Source organism: Alexandromys fortis, unplaced genomic scaffold (genome assembly GCF_014885135.2).
Source record: "Alexandromys fortis isolate MF-2015 unplaced genomic scaffold, M_Fortis_MF-2015_v1.1 scaffold_51, whole genome shotgun sequence".
Lineage (NCBI taxonomy): Eukaryota > Metazoa > Chordata > Mammalia > Rodentia > Cricetidae > Alexandromys > Alexandromys fortis.
Genome location: NW_026067925.1, coordinates 10,374,250 through 10,393,417, shown reverse-complemented (window position 1 = coordinate 10,393,417; position 19,168 = coordinate 10,374,250). Strand labels below are relative to the sequence as shown.

Genomic DNA, 19,168 nt, shown 5'->3' with positions numbered 1-19,168 from the left:
TCTCACACGTTGTTTACACTGCATACAGGTCATGATAGTATTCACATGCATACACACACACACACACAAGCACGCATACATTTGTTTAAAAATAATAATGTAAGATCTTTTTTGGCATTTCTTTACCAATCCAGTGCTGAAGCACGATTAATAAAAACTCAGAGAGAAATTGGGGTTCAACCTGAAGATCCGAGAAGCAAAGCAGCCAGCCACTGGCTCTTACCTTGACCTAAATCCAAAATGGCAATCCTGCCTCCAGGAATCTCAGGGTGAGATTGTGTCTGAGAGCTGTCTCCTCCTGTTTTATAATCTTCTCTAGAGCTGGGATTAAAAGCATGCTCCACTGAGATTAAAGGCATGCAACACCCAGTTTCTATGGCAACTAGTGTGGCTACTGGGATTAAAGGTATATGTTACCACTGCTTGGCTGTAAGGCTGACCAGTAGGGCTGTTTTACTTTCTTCATCCCCAGGCAAGCTTTATTAAAATACAAGTGAAATGCCACTACATAGCACCTAAACCAGTGCTTTGCTCCCTATATGTCAGGCCATTTTCATGATAAGACTAGGTCGCGAGTTTTGTAACTAAAGAGTTTAAGCACATGAAACATTTTCCTTCTATACTTGTATCAGAAAAGCACTGCAAATCTAGGTTATATGAGTAGGACCTGGACTATATTAACGAGGTACCCTGTTTCCTCTCCTGAAGTGACTCAGATGACTTCTGTAGGCTTTATCTGGCCCCAGTCTTTGGGAAGCCCAGCAGAGTAGGCTGTGTCACAGCCACAAGTCATAACACTGGCGCTGGAGCGGTTACTACTGAGTCCTAACGAGAAACATTCCGACTGACAGACTAGAAGAGTCTACCACTGTGGACGGCTTCTGAGGCTTCAGCACCGAGGCCTCAAGGGACTGCATCAGGTGACCGGGACTAGTACTGCCTCCCTGCACTATGGAAGAGACATTGAGATGGTTTTAATGTCGGTGTTGTTTTGAGATTATTTTAAAAATGGGGTGGGGTCTCACTTTCTTACACAAACTAGTTTTGAATTCCTAGACTTGAATGACCCTATTTATTGCCTCCTCTTCATCAGTAGCTGGGTTACTAGGAAATTATTAGGCCCAACTTCTTCTTGGTGTTCTTCAGTATCTGGGAGGCTAGGCCATCACCAGACCCAACTCCATCTCTGTGTTTTTACAGGTGGTTCTGCTGAGCTGACCAATGATGCTGCCCTTAAAGATAGTAAGGCCTTTTTACTGTCCACGATTCAAGCCTACTCTCCAATATAGCCCATCTATATAATCATTTGCTCTCAGTCAGGAGCCTAACAATACTGCCTTACTGGGATATTTTGTGTATTTTCTTAGTCTTTAATTCTGATGTAAGTAAATATCCTTACTCCTTTCTCATTTATCATTACCTTATTTCTTATCTATTTTATAGTCATCTCACAGAATTTTATCTTATATAAACAAATTTCTGAAGCAAGCCTGAAAATGACTTTCACAATTTTGAACTCTTTGAGCTTTTCGAATTGTTAATGCGTGTCTTTTCAACAGCAAAAGTAGCTTCCTCCGCATTCATGAAATACCTAACTCCAGTGTCTAACACTCAGGGAATTAAATTGCACATATTCTTATTTCATGCTGTAAAGGAGGCAAGTGTAGCTTTCCCCGTAAACACACAAAATCTAACTTTTGGAAGATTTCAGTTTCCTAGATATAATCCTATACTCAGTCACACTGCTTGCGTTTCTATTCAGGGTAGAGCTTGGTAACAAAATACAGCTGAAACCCTTAAGAGAATGCTCTAATTAGATTAAAGCTAAGATATATTGTTCTTCATTTTAGCAGGAGAGTTCCTGCCAAGAGCTTTTTATTGTAAAAGTCAAGTATCACATTTTGAAATCCTATATGCAAACCAGAAATATTTTGGAAGCTGCCCAGAACTGTTAATATTATTCTTTGTTTTTAAATCCTTGTGCATCTCAAGATTATATTCTTAGGTCGTCTGTCTGCACTCTTGTTATTTTTGTATGGAATGCTTTGGCTTATTTTATATATATAAAACTATCAAGTCTGAGGCTTCTCTCCTCGGAGATTTGACTCTGAGGTTTTGATGACAGGAAAGCACACCTTGTAGGCAAATATGCACCCTGCAATGGACTGGCTGTGAATTAGCTTTCATGTTAAGAAAGGCAAGGCTTGTTTTCCCATTGGTGTTTTGAGAAATGCTGGCACTGAAGTGTTTGTATGAAGATGACCTGTACTCCTGATCCTCCCACCATCTCCTCCCAAGTGCCTGGGGTTTTTAATGATAATATCTTTTGGCTAGGTTAAAGTCAATGTTGTGTAGTCTTCCAACATCTACAGAAGAATGGAAGACTTTTTCTTCCCTGAGACCCACTGGTGCCTGTGTCCTTCTTCCCTGAGACCCACTGGTGCCTGTGTCCTTCTTCCCTGAGACCCACTGGTGCCCGTGCGTCTTCTTCTAAAATACATGTTCCAGTTTCTGATCTCTTTAAAATGTTTTTAGTAGCTTATTGGTTCATATTATGTGAATGTCATTCTGGATGAGCAAAATATTTCTTGTATTATTGATAAGATGCATATGATTTTCTAATTTTAATCAAATCAGGCAAAGAATATATAAGATAAAAACCAAAATTCCTACACTTGTACGTTTCCATGATGCTTTGTCACAGAGATCAGATTCACCACAGGAAGATTAGCCAGAATTTAAGTAGTATGTCCACAGACTAGTGCCTGTAGTGGCTCACTGTGGAGGACAAGTTCTTTTGTTGTTGTTTAAAAATACTTTTGTTAATGTGTAGGAAAACCCTTCCACAAAAACCAAGAGAGTTGAAAACTCTCTGAGAATGGGCTTGCCTATTAGTTCCGGAACTGGCTGCTACTGGTTTGAAGAAGTGAATAGCCACTGGACACGAGTTTAATCCTGACTGTTGTTTCTTCCCCACAGCTGTGGTGGGAGTGGTCCCTGGGACCTATGTCAATCAGCAGGAAAGTAGAACTTTGTAGATTGACTTTTATTTTGAAAACTATATTTTAATACTACACTCTGCATAATAATGCAATATATGTAATAGTAACAAATTGTGAAATGTGACTTGTTTAGTCAATATTTGTTAAGTGTAAATATTTAACTTAGCACAGTGTGCTTTATAATATCTTCCTTAGAGTCCTAAAGATAGTAGAGCCTTTGCCTTTAAATGTAGATTGAGAAGGCAGAAGAAAGATATAAATGGCTCCGATTTAAAAATGTATAAAATTGCCTTATGATAAGTGGTGTAATAGAGCTCTTAGGGTCATGTGACATAGAGTAGTGTGTCAGGATTTCTGCATCAGGCACTCAGAAAAGGCCTCATGGAAGACATGGTTGGGCATGTGCTTTACAAAGAAAGGGATTGTGGGAAGAAGTTGGAAAAGTAACTAAAGGGCATGGTTCTAGAAGGCATAGTGTAAGTAAGGAGAGGATGTGTTCAGACTTGCTCAGGGCAAAGCAAGTTCCATGTGACCCGACTCTGCATCCCTCATGCTAGGGATTGAATCCAGGGCCTCCAGCATGCCAGGCAACCTCTAACTAATGCTGAACCACACCCTCAGCACAAGGAAGAAAGCAAAACGTGTTTTGGAGGGCATCTGCCTGGGAGAGAAAAAGGACCTCAGTAATGGATCTTGTATTCTAGCTAAAAAAGTCTGAACTGTGCACTGGGACAGGGGAACCATTAGTGCTTTCTGAATGAGGGTAACTTGATCAGATCTGTATCTTCTATTGATGAATATAGAAACTCTATGTTATATAGGTTGGAAAAAGTATAAGCTGTGCACTAATCGTCTTTGTTAGGCTCCAGTATTTATCCAAGGGAAAATTCAACTAAGATGACTGAGGGAGTGAAGGAATGACAGTGGCTTGGGAGGGAATCAAAAGAGTTGTAATTACTTAGAGATCAAGGATGACTCTTGCTACACCTCAGGATGCAGCATAGATCTAGTGGCCCATAGATAACTATTGAAGTGGAAATTGTGGGCTTAAGTGTTGAGAGAGTAGATCTGAAAACTCTGGGCTGGAGAAACGGCTCAGCAGTTAAGAGCTCTGGCTGCTTTTCCTGGGGAGTAGGGTTCAAATCCCAGCATTTCTATGATGGCTCATAACTGTAACCCCAGTTTCAGAGGGCATGATGCTCTTTTCTGGACTCTGTGGACACTGCACAAACACTTATACTCTTAAAATAAAATTGGTATAAAAAGAATAGGAAAACTCAAGAAGTTCTTTGATGCTGACAATCTCTGTTTTAGGTTGTTGACTTTGAATGGCCAATGGGACATGTAAAAGAAATGACCTTGGACAACAGAAGCTGCAAAATAAGGCAGCAGAAGTTGAGTGTGATGATATAGGCAGGAATGGCAGAGAGGACAAAAGACACGCTATCGGCACAGCTCAAGGTTTAGAGTAAGACTTCAGAGGGTCAGGCAAGGACGTGCAGTAGAGGTTAACAAGGCAGAGATGATTGGAAACTGAGTAAGGAGAAAAGGGAATGCCAGCAGGGTCAGCAGGCGGAGGAGCGCAAACAAAACAGCATTGAAAAAGGACTGCTGAATCTCAGTTTGGAAGCAGCAGTTGTATCGGTGTGGGGAGAGGAGTGTGGGATGAAACCTGCACTCGGTGTGGCAGTTGAAAGACAGGAACAGGTTGGCTGAGTAGCCCAAGGACAAGGAGGCCAGAGAAGGGAGTTCTTTTTTTTCTTTTTTTTTATTGAAAAAAAATTTCTGCCTCCTCCCAGCCTCCCATTTCCCTCCCCCTCCTCCTGCCCCTCTCCCCTCCCCCCACTCCTCTCCCCCTCCCTCTCCAGTCCGAAGAGCAGTCAGGGTTCCCCGCCCTGTGGAAAGTCCAAGGTCCTCCCCCCTCCATCCAGGTCTAGGAAGGTGAGCATCCAAACTGGCTAGGCTCCCACAAAGCCAGAACATGAAGTAGGAACAAAACCCCATGCCATTGTTGTTGGCTTCTCATCAGCCCTCATTGTCCGCCATGTTCAGAGAGTCCAGTTTTATCCCATGCTTTTTCAGTCACAGTCCAGCTGGCCTTGGTGAGCTCCCAATAGGTCAGCCCCACTGTCTCGGTGGATGGGTGCACCTCTCGTGGTCCTGACTTCCATGCTCATGTTCTCCCTCCTTCTGCTCCTCATTGGGACTTTGGGAGCTTAGTCTGATGCTCCAGTGCCTTCATCTAGCGATGGATGGAGAAGGGAGTTCTTAGGTGGAAGAAAGCTCTGCAGTGTGTCTGAGTGACGGAGCTGACTAAGAGGGAACCATGAAGATGCACTTGAGAGGGAGAATGAGGCAAAGCCGTGTGTCCTAGAGCTAGAGCACTGCTGGGCTGGTGTGTGCTCTGGCGGGAGTTGTCTGCACTCTCAGTTCAGCCGCCTGGACCGCATGGATGCTGAGCACTCGAAAGGGTGGTGCTGATGCACTTGGGCATCGAAGTTCTAGTTCCTCTACATCTAAATTAATTTAAAATGAAATAGCCTGTGTGGCATGTGGCTCCCTCTAATGGTACCCAAAATAGCGTAGTTAACGTTAGGAAAGAGGAGCAGACGCTACAAGCCATAATGGACAAGTTCTAGAAGACATTTGAGGAAGAGGTGGAAGTGCTGAAGAAACTCGGGATCTGAGTTTCCTTTTCTTGTATGAAAATATACAGCATCGCTTGCCGGAAGGCTTCCAGCCGGTGGTTTGGGAGGGTCTTCAGTATCCTTGTGGTTTTCAGTGGACAGTCTGGCAGGTGGGAATCACAATAATGCAGAGAGCCTTCTAGAGGTGACTGTGATTTTTGGAGGCTATTCTCTCTCTCTCTCTCTCTCTCTCTCTCTCTCTCTCTCTCTCTCTCTCTCTCTCTCTCTCTCTCTCTCTCTCTCTCCCTCCCTCCCTCCCTCCCTCCCTCCCTCCCTCCCTCTCTCTCAATTGATTTTGAGGTATATATATATATTCCCTACTTCCCTCCCATCATCCTCTCTCCTCCCCTCCTACCCTGGGAAAACATGGTCCCCATGCTTCTGAGGCTGTTTTCATTAACACCCTCAAATCTGGGCGAACAAAGCAGGGGGCCCTCAGAGAGCAGGTTTAGTGGAGGTTTTTGCAGTGTGATGGTTGAGTAAATCAGTGTTAAACAAGTGAAGATGGCCAGGGGCACCGTGGATTAGAGCTGGAGGCCCTGTGAAGAGAAGGGGGAAGAGCACATTCTTCAGCTGCCAGGCTGTGGGAGATAAAGCCACACAGTTTTCATTTGTGAGAATTACAGATCTGGAGATAGGATTTCCAGCAGGAAATGGGATAAGGAGATTAACAGATGACAGTTGTCAGATAAGAGGAGCACGGAAGATTGATGCACATTTTCAAGTACACAGGGCCAGGGACTATTTTGCTACTTTACCTTTACTCTGTCTTTGTTCCCAGCCTACCAACATAACGTGGAATATAATCTTAAATGGTAAAACTGGGCCTATTTTATTTTTTTGAAGTAGCCTCCAAATTTATCAAAACTGAATTCAGATCCTATGGGGTCATCTTTGCTAAGACTTAAATGTTATAGACGGAGAATGTAACATCTGGACGGAGTGACTACTCCTAGGTTGTGAGCTCAGAAAGCCGAGCCTGTTTTCTGGGTGTTTACTGCCTGCCTCCTGAACTGTGGTGCACCTTGAGCAACTGTGGCTTCTGGTCAAGATCTCTAGTGGGTATCTAATAATCTGTGTGCCGGAAACACTAAAATACACATGCATGCAGTCCTGTCTGTTGCTTTTTTGGGTTGCTTTTCTGAATTTATATCCACAAATTACTAAGCTATTGACTTGACCAAACGGAAAGAACACCTTGTGACACATTGCTCTGTTGCCTCCCGGCTTACCCAGGCATTGCCATTCTGACACTGAACAATACGGAGAACAGGCAGTAGTCGGTGGTGATAAGTGTCAGGTAACAAAGCTGCATTCTGCTCTAGCTTCAGCCGGGAAGGAGTGTGTCGGTGAACAGCTCTTTCTTTAACTTTTGAAAGAGTACCAAGTGTGCCTCTTCTGCCGTCCTGCCCCTTAAGCCCTCTTCTGTGCTCCTCTGGACTTCACAAAGAAGAAAGTTATCCAAATTATACAATAAAAAGTAAAACACTTTTCAGATAGTATTAGAACTTCATAAGGTCACCAAGTATTTCCCTTTTTGTTCTGAATAATATTAAGAAACCTACTGAAGGGGTTGAAATTAATCATGTTTGGTTTTATAAAATAGTACTTTATATTTTTTATAAAACATAATACCATGTGATAATATCAACAGTACTTTCTCTTACCTGTTTGTACATGGTCTGAATTTGAAAAAAGGTCAGATGGAAATCAGTAACTGCTACAAAGCAAATGAAGATGTACAGGTTTGGGAGCTGGAGATAGCCTTTGGTTTTTGTGACATTGTTACTGTTTTATGGACTTTCCTGAAGCCATGTATGGAACCAGCTCTAAAGCATTTTCATTTCTTGCAAGGAGAAGCACAAAGAAATGGGATTAGTCATTTTAATAAACAAAATATTGTCAGGTGACCAAAGAGTGTTAAAAAACCTTCTTTTTAAATTAGCTAATATAGTTTTCTTGAGGATTTTTAGATGTTACAGTATTTGGAGTATGTGTAACATCAGATCATCAGACTTTGACGTTAGGGACTGTGGTGGTTTGAATAGGTAGGTCCCCCATAAACTCCTGTGTTTGAAGGCTTGGACCATAGGGAGTGGCACTATTAGGAGGTGTGGCCTTGTTGGAGTAGGTGTCGCCTTGGAGGAAATGTATCACTGAGGGGGCAGGCTTTGAGGTCTTACATGCTCAAGCTATGCCCATTGTAGTACACAGTCTCCTTCCATTGCCTGCAGATCCAAGATGCAGAACTCTTAGCTCCTTCTCCATCACCAGGTCTCCCTGCATGCTGCCATGCAGCCAGCCCCAACTAAATATGTTCCTTTATAAAAGTTGCCATGGTCATGGTGTCTCTTCACAACAGTAGACACCCAACTAAGGCAGAGGCTTTTATTTTTGCTCAACTAGATGCTTCCTTCCTTCCTCTCCTTGACTTCATGCCCCCTAACTGCACCCCCACATTGATTGTATTTTAGGTAAATCTAGGAGACATAGAGGTGAAAACTTAACTTTAGGATCCTAGACATTGTCTTTAATGCAGTGCTTCTTAAAATACAGGTCTGGTCACTGGCCCATACTTCCTAGTAAACCAGATTTTCCAGCCTGCCTCCAGCCCTGATCCCTGCCCAAGACCTTCTGCATCAGAGTCCATATGACATGGCCCAGTAACCTGTGTGTCCAAAGCCCTCTGGGAAATTCTGATGCACACTCAAGTTGAAAGCTACTGGCTTAATGGCTAGAAATTTATACCTTCCTTATTTTTATTGAGACATAATTAACATACCAAGGGCTTCACTGTTTCAGTGTCTGGTCCAGTAGATTTTCACCAGATTGTGCAACTGTTTACTTCTGAAACATTTCACCCCTCAGAAGGAAGCTCCATACCTATAAACAGCCAGTCCCCACTGCTAGCTCCAACCCCTAGCACAGGGTGACCACCAGTTCACTTTTTGTCTCCGTGGTTTGCCCATTCTGGACGCTTTATATGAATAAAGTCATGGAATATGTGAGCTTTTGTTTCTGCCTTTCACTTAACAAGGTTTCAAGGTTGACTCATGCTGTTTCATGCACGTCTCTGTTTCTATGGCTGAATTGTATTGTGTTGGAAAGATACATTGGAAACATGTTTATCCGTTACTCATGCAGGTTGCTTCTACTTTTTTGGTGCTCTGAGTATTTATGTCCACATTTTGCAAGAACTTGTTTTCAGTTCTCTTAGGTACATAGAGTTAGTTATCATTTGTGAATGTTAAGTCCAGAAAGTCATGGAAGCAAGTGAACAGGGAATCATTCAGACTCACGATTGTTTTCCTGCGAGCCCATGTTCAAAACATTCTCATCCAATAATCAGTACAAATCGGGCTTTGTGTGTTTCTGCTTTGAGATAGCTCCCCTGATGTACATTGCTGGTTCCATAATACTAACACTCAAGTCTAACAGCAATGTCAATTATGCCTGAAAGCATTTATTTCACATATACATTTTTCCCTGATTTGTGCATCCCAGGTAACTCTTCAGCAGTGCCCTTTAAACAGTCAGGTCACAAACAGAAAGCACAAACACTGTGAAAATGTGGCATTCAACGACCTGTTTGGTCTCCCCGGGACACGTGTACCAGCAAGTCAGATTTCCCACCCCTGCAGTAGCATGGCTCAGTAGTTGTGAAAATACCACGAGGATTATTTGGAGGGTGACAAGTAAGTTATATGGAAAAGGCAGCTTCACCAACTATGAACCCAGAAATAGTGTATGTGATGCTAGGCACCAGCTGTACTTGGAGCTGCCAGGTCTTGTGATGACTCTGATTTTAGTGGGTCCCTGTGACTGTTAGGCTTGTCACAGCGGCATCAGCAGCATGGAAGCATTTTGGCTTCTCTGATCTTCATGATGTTTGGAATTCTTTCTTTGTTATGACCGTCTTTGAAGATATGAAATAATATCCAGTTCTTTGTGGTTTTAATTTTATTTCCTGAAATCACTGATGCATATTAGTGACTTCAATGTCTTGAGAGATAACTTTTCAAAACCTTGGCCTCTTTTAAAGTGGATTTTCTTTTTATGGATGACTTCTGGTTTTTGTTTTTAAACATGTATCTGGATGCAGACACTCAAGTATACAACTTGAGAATATTTCCCCATTTTATACACACACACACACATTTTTCTTTTTATTTTCTTGAGACTTCCTTTGATGTATAAAACATTGTTTTGATGAAACCCGGTTTCACCTATCTCTCCTTTGCTTTGGAAACTTGAATATCCACTCTTCACGTGCTTAACTAATCAGCATTTCCCGGCAGAGAACTGTTCACACATTTTTATTATTAAAGACATGAAGGGTGGAGTTTATGGTTTCAATAAAAGGCTATCATTTATAAATATATGGTATTTGTTTACAGGGTTTCATACAGATTTAGTGTAGAATTTTATGCTGGTATCCTTAGCCATCCATTTATAAAAAGCAATGGTAAGTCCATCTAGCCAATGGCCATTTTTGTTTGGGAGAACTGAGGCAAAACAAAACAAAAACCCACTTATCACTGCTTTGGCTAATACTTCCTTCTTTAAAAAGAAGACTCTGCCTTTCTTAAGGCTGAACTTTCTGCTTTGAAAGCAGGATCTCAAGAGCCATTTGTGAAAGAAAACAAGCTCCCAAACGTGGAACTAAACATGTATTGCTGTTTATTTGTGTTAGTTTAGATGTAGTAGCTAATGTGCCAGAAAATCGAGTCTTTAATACTTAAACTAGACTGAGCAAGCACACGGTATCAGCCAACACGGCTTTGCTCCACTAAGTAACTCTAAATCCAGAAGATCAAAGGACGTTATAACTAAAAACAGCCCTTGCTGCAGTTTCCCTGTAGAAGCAGGAAAAGGCTAGAAATTACATGTCACCTTCATATCCTGGCTGGCTGACCTCCGTGCTCAGATCAAGTCCCTCTGTATGCCAGCTGTTACCATTATTAAGACTTTGCCCCAAGGGGTTAAATAGGAGAAAAACTCCTGTGTCCTATCCCAGAGCAAACACAGAAGTCCCAGCCCCTTACATGCCGATTCAAAGCCTGAGTGTGCCTGTCACTCACTCCTTCTGCTCTGCTCCTGCTCCTGCTCCTGGGAGTGCCTGCTTTCTCAGTGCTGGGCTCTGCAGCCCAGCCAGTCCTGCTGCCGCCTTCGCAGATCAAACTGAGCCCAGGAGCCCTTCTTTTAACAAAGGTAATACCTTTATTTCTGCTTCTCTAGGTGGTATTTGTTGTTTTAAGGAATTTCTTTTTAAACTGAACCTGTTTTTTAAGGCTGTATTTTAAAAGCCAGCGTACTTTTTTTCTAATTTAAATTCCAAGTAGTGTTTTACTACTTTAAAAATCTTGCAGCATCCATTTGGGTTTGTAGTGCAGTGCAGTAGAAGAGGGGACTGCTATTCCTAAGTTTATTAACATGTGCTTTCTTTGTGGAGCTGGAAGGAAACCTAAGGTCTAAAGGGGAGTATATTGTTTCCTACCTTTAGAGTTTTGTTTAATCTCTGCCTGAATGCTGGGGGGCAGGGAGGGTTGAAAATGTGCCCCTGCCAGGAGCAGCTGATGAAAAGCTAGGTAAAGAACCATAGGAATTGCTTTCCTCACTTCTGCAATTAAGTCTTCCTAGAGAGCGGTAAATTAGTCTTCCAGCCTGTGAACAGAGCCCACTTGGGAGCTAAGCGTCAACAACCGGTTCAGTTTTATTCCGGATCATTTCAGATATTCAGCCCGGTGTACTCCTCTGAGCTGCATCTGATCTAATTAAATGTTGCGCCTCATATGTATTTTAATTGTACCAGTGATGGCTGTTCAATGTCCTGTTAGCAGCAAAATAGGTTTTTCTGTATTGACTTTTGTCTAAGGTGAGAATGGATAATTTATATGTAACTGGAAAAAGAAAGAAAGTTCAAACTAATCTTAATTCACAAAGTATGTTTCTGTGTGGTAACGAAAGCTAACATCTCTCATTGTGGTCTCTAGTGAGCAAAAATGCCTTCAACAGGGACAGTGCAAGGCTTGCAAAGTGTGCTTTGTGATTTGCTAAGGGTTATCTTTAACCAAGAAGCATCCATGTGGACATAAGAATGAAATATACTCCTTTTATCCAGAGAGGATGATTCTAGAGCCTAACGTTTGTAGGCAGGAGCTTCAGTTGGTTCTGACGACTGGGCCATCACTAGACCAGAAATAAACTCTGGACCAGGAGTCAGGGACTCTGCTTCCGTGCCTCTAACTCCTGATGGCATGTTCTGCTCTTTAGTGTGCTAAAATAAGTTATCTTGTTTATTCTTTAGTTTTGCCAGTCTAATTGGTGATACTAGGATGTTTTTACTGTCAAATACTGAATATTAGAATACTTAACAGAATTACACGTCATATGGACTGTCTCATGTTTTATGTAGCTTACATTATACACCTGAAATTAAGAATTATGAGTATAAATAACTTGTAGAGATTATAAAGAATATGTAATCTGAAATGATTGTTCTACAGTACATTTAAGAAACACATGTTAACCTAGTCGCAGCTTGAAAAGTGATCTGTTTATGACTGATTCCTCTAAGCTTCAGCTGTAATCGCTTGTCTTCGTAGCTTATATTGAATAAGTTGCCCTTTTTGGTACCTCTGAGAAAGCTCCTTTTCTGTGGTTATTATTCCCAATTCTTCTCCTCCTGTCTTTCCTGCTCTAAGATCTGAGCATTCTCACAATGCAACTCTTAGAACACAGATGTGCATGTTGGAGAGCATGGACACACACGGACAGAAACTGAACATGTCCTAGTAGTGTTCATCCCCCAACCCAGGAGGTAAGATCAAGACAGTGAACTGCTTGTGATATGGAATGGGCATATACTTTTTAGTTGATTGATTATATAGATAGATAAGTATAGATGTATATATCTCTTATATAGCACATAAAGATATAAATGCCAGCTATGAGAAATGGAGTGGGTTGTTCTCTTCATCTTACTTTTTATTATCTCACTTTACTTACTGGCAAATAGGATCCTTTAATGCCAGCATTCATATTTGAGTTATAAGAAGACTCACAAGGCACATAGTAGTTGCTTCTCATATAGGTCACTAAGTAGGGATATTTACCTATTGAACTGAAAAATATGGGTTAATTTCTTCTGCAAGCAAACAAGAATCTCATCTCAACAGTAAATGCTGTTCATGTGATACATACACTAAACATGTATCAATTCAAGAGTATTTGCAGTGATAATTTAAGTAAGGACTAGAAAAATCATTATGAAAATTATACCCTGGTTTTACTAAAAGTAAATATACTGATCAAATTGAAGTAAGAAAAAGCCTTTACAAATTCAGTGTTTTCTAAGCTTAATACAGTTTCAGAGTTTCAGAGTTCTTTTGGAGGATGCCCTTATCAGTGTTTCATACAGATTTGAGGGATGTTTCCCAAGTTGCTCAATAAACTAAGAGACTCTCTTGGGACATTCTGGGCCAGACTTTGCAGGGAAGGACCCATCTGGGAAATGGCCCTGGAAACTTGAGTTGCTACTTCTCGATCTTCATAGATCAGCAGGGGTTGGGGGCTTGGGACTGACACAGCATTTGTAGGGGAACTTTAGTTCTCAGTAAACACATTACCATTAAATCAAATAGTTTTAAATACTTTCTGGTGAGCAATTCCAGAGTTTGACAGAATGAGATAACTTTTAAAAATCTTCCCATCATTTAGTGTGGCAATAAATGGAAAGATTTTCCTCTTGGCTTACCTCAGTGATGGGTGTTTACTCCAAGCTGATGAATTCTGAGGGTTTGGTTTGCAGTGTGTGGAGTGTTAAGCGTCATGCCTTGCGATGTCTCCAGATGAGCCTGTGGCCTGCTCTCTGTTAGCTGGCTCAGTGATGTGATCCAGCATGGTCGGGAAGTGCTGACTTCTAGAAGACAGTTGCCTTGTTGCAAGTTGAGTTTTCTTGAGGAAAGAGGATGTTCAGATGACCTCAAGACAAAGACTTACATTCTATGGGCCCTGTTTATTTCCAGAACACTTCGTTTTTCTTATTTATTCTTATATATGAAGTTGGGAAGCATCCTTGTCATCTGTAGGCTGTGTGGCTGTAGCATTAGGAATTTAAGATGCTCCAAGTATAACCTGAATTATTTCCCCTTTCTTGGTGTGAACTTCAGGGAACATGCTCTTCTGTTGGAGGAGCTGGAGTCTTTAGAAACTGACAATGATTATGGATGTACTTTTCCTGAATATTAAATAAACTGATTCGTCAAATTAGTTACTTTCTAAACTGCCTTCAGTAGACCCCTAAGTCACCGAGACTGTGTGACTGTTTGTTTTAGGTTTCTGTACATTGTACACAGGAATCTATAGTTGTCTCTCATTTATGCTGATGTCTTTGTTGAAATAGGAGCTGCGGGGCTGGGTCCCCAGCACCCCGGCCGCCTGGCTAGCTTATGCCCCGAAATAACAACACACAAACTGTATTCATTTATGCACTGCTTGGTCCATTTCTATCTAGCCTCTTCTAGGCTAATTCTCACATATTAATCTAGCCCATTTCTAATCATGTGTGTAAGCACCCCAAGGTGAGCTTACTGGGAAGATTCTAGCCTACGTTCATCCTGGGTCGGAGCTTCATCACATGTGCCCCAGATGTCTTAATAAGGCTTCTTCTGTACTGTCCTTGCCTCCACCCTTCCAGTGCAAGAACTCTCCAAAAAACAAGTGATCTCTGTTTACATTTCCTGAACTATCTTCTGAATGTCGAATATTTTGAGTGACAGTTGGATCATTTTAAGAACTGATGAGCATTAATTACATCAACTATGAATTGCAGCTTTGGCTGCATATTAGATTCACTTGGGAGCTTTAACAAAATCACTGATGGCCATACCATTGCATCATGAATGAAATTAGAACTGCTGGCCAGGGGTCTGTTTCTGTCATTAAAAAATCTATACATTGCCGCAGTGATTCTGCTGTGCAGACGAGGTAGAGACTGTTGGAACACGTGTGTGGCTTTGCAGATGCGTGTTGTATTCATTGCATTTCCATTAGCACTTGTGATCTAGATGTTGCCTTGGCTGGGGTGGGAATTAGGGAACCACCTTCAAAAGGACTTTGCCTTTTTTTTTAAATGACCATTGTTTGACATTTCTGAGTTAGAAAACGTCTTTTGCTTTGATTTGTATAGTTTTGATTTTATGGATTAACACAGTACTCCAGATTTAGAGCTAAAAAGTAATAATAATAAAAAATAATCCAACCTAATGTAGTTTAACCTCTGAACTACAGACTCAAAGACAATGAGTCTCACCTCTCTCATGATGCTCACTTACAATGTGAGTATGATCCTTTCTGTGGCTTCTCCAAGTACTACCTTCATAGCTGCAGTGTGCGACAGAACTCTTGAAGTGCATACTTAGGGAGGTAGGTGTCCATGCTAAATGAAAATAGCAGTTAGCATCCTTTGTCCCAGATTCTAAGAAAGAGCTCTCATTTTTACACCCTGTCTTTTCCTGATAGACCTGACACCGAAAGAACACGGATATAAAACAAATGTTTCTGTAAGCCCGAATTCCCTTGTGAACGTATCCCTGCATGTATGCATTCCTGTCTTGGCAATGGTGCATCACTAGCTAGCTAAGTTCAGCTTTTTTCTTATTTGCTCTGGTGAATTTCCCATCTTTGTAAAGTTTTCAGCTTTTATCATGTTCCATTACAAGTGTGGGCCAAGACTCTCCATTTTCTCCTATGTCATTAAGTTTTTATAAAGACTATCAGTACTTTTGTATAAAGATATGTAGCATTTATGGTTTATTCTCTCTGATGTCTTTATCAATATGTATTACATATTTAATCATATCCAGAGTGGATATATAATGGTAAAATGCTTGATACTTCTCACTTTCAAAGGTGATAGTGGCTATTATATAAGTTGAACTACCTAGTTGATACACAAATTTAGTAGTCAGACAGCAAGTTCTCATGAAAAAAAAATCTAATCCTTTCAGAGCTCCTGCACCTAAGTCAGTTCGCCTGCTTCTAGTGTGGGAAAGCATGCTGCCTACGAGCTCTGATAGGATGGCCATGGAATAGGTAGATGGTTGTGAGGTTAGGCCAAAGACATGGCTTCGAATATGCTGCCTCTCACGCTTATGGGGAATAATAGCAACAATACTTTAGTATGGTTCTTGGCAACCTGTAAAATTTTTTCAGTGCTTAGGTGGAGATATTTATAAATATTCTTATTGAAAGAAAATTTGATGGCAGAAAGTTGATGAACTCAAAAATAAAGTTAATTTGTCTCAGAAGGTAAGAAGACACTTCTGTCTAAGACTGTCTCCTTAGGTCTCTAAACTAAAGAAATGGGCTTTGCATTATTTTGATATTATCTGTGTAGTAGCTGAGAATAAGGATGGATATTTTGGCTTGTTTTTTGTTTGCTTCTAGTTAGTGATGTAGTAATGCCTGGATAGTACCTCTAATTTAGTGAGATGTCTCTGAAGCTCTTGAAAGTTGAATTGTAACCTTTTAAACTGTCTTGGGAAATACTGAATTTAGAGGCTGTTTCATGTGGGTCTTCAGCCAGAATTTATGCCAGTTTCTGATAAACCTATAAATACTGGTTGACCTTGGCATTTCTCTGGAGTCATATTGAGGTGGTGGGAAGCCTTGCCCTTAGAGTTTTGGTGTGGAATTGAATCCCAGTCATGTGATTTGGATGAGGCTTTCATATTTTGACACTTAGTTTTCTCTCTAATGGGTTAAACTGTCTTCATAGGAGTATTGAGAAAGTGCTTCACACAGCAGAGTAATTTTGAAAATTCTACTAATGCTTTATGAGGAGAAATACTAGAAACAAAGCCTGGCTGATGTCCTCCTAACCCCTCCCCTAGCTGAACAGCACCATGTGGAAGATGCGGGACCCACATACATTGCTTCTCACAGCATTTAGAGAAGCTGTGGTCTCCTGCCACAGTTCTAAACACTGAGAGGCCAGTGTGATCAGAACCCGAGGCCATCATTTTAGGGGAGTATTGCTCAGTGTCAGAGAAACGATTTCCTACTAAAACAAAATTGATAAATAATAGAAACAAATACTCCCAAATTACCTTTAGCCCTTTGTGAAAAGAAAAACTTGAAGTCCTTTTGTGTACTTATCTTCTATTTGGAGAAAAAGAGGCAAGGTATGTATAAGTTTTACCAAAGGGATTCAAATTCTGTCAAATTTTATCAAATTTGGGTACAGCTTAGTTTGGGATAATTGATATAAGCCATAATTAAGCTCAATAAGTAATTAGAACTTATGTTAAAATGTGTGGCTTTCTCTGCCCTAATTAGAAAAATGCTTTGTTTGTTTGTTTGTTTCTTGAGCCCTCCAGTTCAGCCTCCTAGTATTGTGCATCCTCTTGCCATTGCCTAGGCTTGTTTGAGGTTTTCTTCTTCCTGGAGAATATGTGTGTGTGTGTGTGTGTGTGTGCGTGTGTGTGTGTGTGTGTGTGTGTGTGCGCGCGCGCGCGCGTGTGTGTGTCAAGAACTAGGAACACAGACATGTTGCTGGAGGCTTGTTGCCTCCTCCCAGTAGATGGTTCAGAACCTGTCTTTTAGCCACATCTCCAGCAGACCCCTAAGTTTGGAGGCACTGGACAGACATTCAGCATTTTAATCTTGTGAATGTGCTCTAGGGAGCATCACTCTTCTGAAAGTGTGATTAGTTACAAAATGGAATGCAGTCTTAACCATTTACTCTAGTGCTACGAGTCTGGGGGCCAGTGCAGTTCTAACTCATGTCATCTGAGCTTTCAGAGGGCAGGAAGCTCTTAGCCTTGGCATTAGCCTTCCCAGTTTCCCCACTTATCATCGGGTGTGACTCCGGGCACCTTACTTGGACTCTATATCAAGTTTTGTTTTGCCAACTAGACTAGGTAATGCCTTCCGCATCTGTTGTCCTGAAGGCTCTTAGTGGGATCAGCTGGAGTGAGATGATGCATGTGAAAGCGCTTTCGAAATCCCAGAGAGGAGCTGTTGTGCTGCTGATGGCAGGAAGACCCGGTTCCTTCAGGCGGAGTCCTGTCTTTGTTAAGGTAGTGTTGTCTTCACTAAGTGGTTACTGTGGTAATTGGATCAGGTCTGTGTATCCTCTTCAACAGTACACTTAGATTTTAACTTGGCAGTTTTCTGGGTGGATAGAAATTGTGATTTCCAATTCCAAGCAGGAACTTCATGGGCTTCATGGACTTTAGCTGCCTTTGTTCTTCTGAAGCCATTGTTTGCTACCATTGCATCCTTTGAGTGTGTGGTTAGTATAGTTTGGTGTATATTGTATTAGTGATAAATTTCCAAAATTCAGACAGATTGTATCATAATTATGTGATAAGATTTTCAATTATGTGCTCTTTTTGTCGCTGAAGTGTGAGTCTTTGTATTTTATAGGATATAATTCTAAGCACACAAACTGTGGTGACCCTGCACACACACACACACACACACACACACACACACACACACACACGTCTTTATTTTAACCACATAGACTGCTTTCTGGCAGTTCTGTAGCTTCACACATGCAAGCTCTTTACCACTGAGCTACAGCCCCTGACCTTAACCACATTGATTCATAACAGTAGTTTCCCACAAATAGCTGTTTGTACGTAATGGTGTCCACCCGCTTCCTCCCATCCTTTAGGTCCAGTCCTCAATCATTTTTTTTTTAGTTTTGTTTTGTGCTCTGTGTGGTGTTTCTTTTTTTTCTTCCCTCCCTCCCTCCCTCCCTCCCTTCCTCTCTCTTTCTCTCTCTCTTTCTCTCCTTACAGGATCCACTTATGGTCATGTAGCTTCAGTGGAATCAAACTCAGCCCCCAAGTTCTGGGATTCTAAAAATGTAACCATCATGCCAGGCTGATGTAATACCTAGCAAGATATGGCAGAATTTAAGTTCTCTGTTGATTAGAATTTGTTTGCCTTTTTCACCCTTAAAGTGTTGTAGCCCAGTCCCTGATGATATGCATATTATTCATATATGTATCTGAATACACATTCTTACATAGCTGAAGTTTTACACAAGTGGACCAGAGGCTGATGATATTTCAGCTTTGGATAAGTAGCGCCCTGTCGCTGCCTTAGAGAGGCATATCACTTTGCATTTCAAACAAATTTAAGAGGAGAGTAAGACTTTGTGGCAGGGATACATAGGTAATTTGATCTATCATCTCAGTTAGTGGCTGGTAGAATCAATTTGAAAACTCAGACCTACCCATGCTATTTGTTTTCAATTACACATCTCTCAGTTTCCATCTTAAAACGCAATTTAGGCTTTAAAACTAGGAACATCATTTCATATTTAGATCACCCAGTGCATGACAAATACTGTCGGAGACACCGAGGGGAGGTGATAGCAGTGGCTTTTAATGGATTGATATTGGCATCTCAGGTTCCTGCCGAGTAAGGAGGACACTGAGTGTGTGGCCAGGGCCCATTAGG

General features: G+C 41.3%; 1 protein-coding gene across 4 annotated transcripts in view; it reads left to right on the top strand.

Moving 5' to 3' along the window:
- Disp1 (dispatched RND transporter family member 1) overlaps nucleotides 1-19,168 on the top strand; it is a 144,723-nt gene that overhangs the window by 75,357 nt on the left and 50,198 nt on the right. The window contains exon 1 of one of the 4 annotated variants that reach the window (XM_050142850.1): nucleotides 10,760-10,900. The exons of the other annotated variants lie outside the window; for them this stretch is intronic. The gene's annotated coding sequence lies outside the window, so the exon portion shown is untranslated. Of the gene's footprint in view, nucleotides 1-10,759; nucleotides 10,901-19,168 lie in introns of those variants that run through there. 4 annotated transcript variants of the gene reach the window in all.